Source organism: Octopus bimaculoides, chromosome 16, assembly GCF_001194135.2.
Source record: "Octopus bimaculoides isolate UCB-OBI-ISO-001 chromosome 16, ASM119413v2, whole genome shotgun sequence".
NCBI lineage: Eukaryota > Metazoa > Mollusca > Cephalopoda > Octopoda > Octopodidae > Octopus > Octopus bimaculoides.
This window is the reverse complement of record NC_068996.1, coordinates 25,744,079-25,744,983: the sequence shown is the minus strand read 5'-3', so window position 1 is coordinate 25,744,983 and position 905 is coordinate 25,744,079. Positions and strand designations below refer to the sequence as shown.

The 905-nt window shown below is 39.9% G+C and overlaps 1 protein-coding gene across 5 annotated transcripts in view; it reads right to left on the bottom strand.

Annotated features, from left to right (window-relative positions):
- The window catches only part of LOC106870596 (serine/threonine-protein phosphatase 2A 56 kDa regulatory subunit delta isoform), a 120,177-nt gene that overhangs the window by 19,205 nt on the left and 100,067 nt on the right, over window positions 1–905 (bottom strand). The gene's annotated exons all lie outside the window — the stretch shown is intronic.

Below are 905 nucleotides of genomic sequence, written 5' to 3'. Positions count from 1 at the left end.
AAAAGAAAAAAAACAAACAATAATAAGCTCACACAATCAGTATTTGGTTGGTTATCTAAAATTACTCAATACAGTTTTGCATCTGCGAAACATAGAATTGTTCAGATCATTTATCACTGTTCCTGAGATTTGTTTTCCCAATTTTGGTTAATAATGTTTAAAAATTCATCCTTATTCTTTGCCTTACTATTGTGCACAGCTCTACCCAACCTTTCTCCAAAGATCTTCGATGGAATTTAGGTCGGGCGACTGTGCTGACCACTGCATCAACCAAACTCTCTTAGACCTAATGTAATTTCTAAATAGATGCGAGGTGGGTTTCGGGTTGTTGTGTAGGCTGGAAAGTCCAAGATCGGCCCAAATGCTTTCGGGTGTATGGAAGCATAGTCTTATCCAATATTTCTAGACAGGACTATGCACAATGCCCTTGATTCAGATTACAGGACCGACCCCTTTTCCAGACATGCACGCCCACACCATCACACTTCCACCACCATGCTTAGTTGCAGGCTGGATGCATTCTGGATGATACTCTTCGCCCATATGCGTTCTTACATACTTCTTGCCATCACTACTGAACAAGTTGAATTTTGACTTGTCCAACCGCAACACATTCGACCAATCTGCTAGACTCCAATACAAGTGCTCTTTTGCGAACTGTATTCGGGCACGTCGATCTTTCAAGGAAATATATGGCTTTTTACGAGAGACTCTTCCTAGAAGTCCAAATTCTGTGAGACGGTTTTTTTTATGGTGGATACTCCAATAGTAACTCCATATTTTTGCTGAATTTCTTTTAAAATGTCAATGGCGGTCATTTTTCGTTTTTCCAAGGAACTGTTTATGAATGTATCTATCCATTCTTGCTGTTTTTCTTGGTTGCCCAGGTCAAGAGCGGTCTTTAT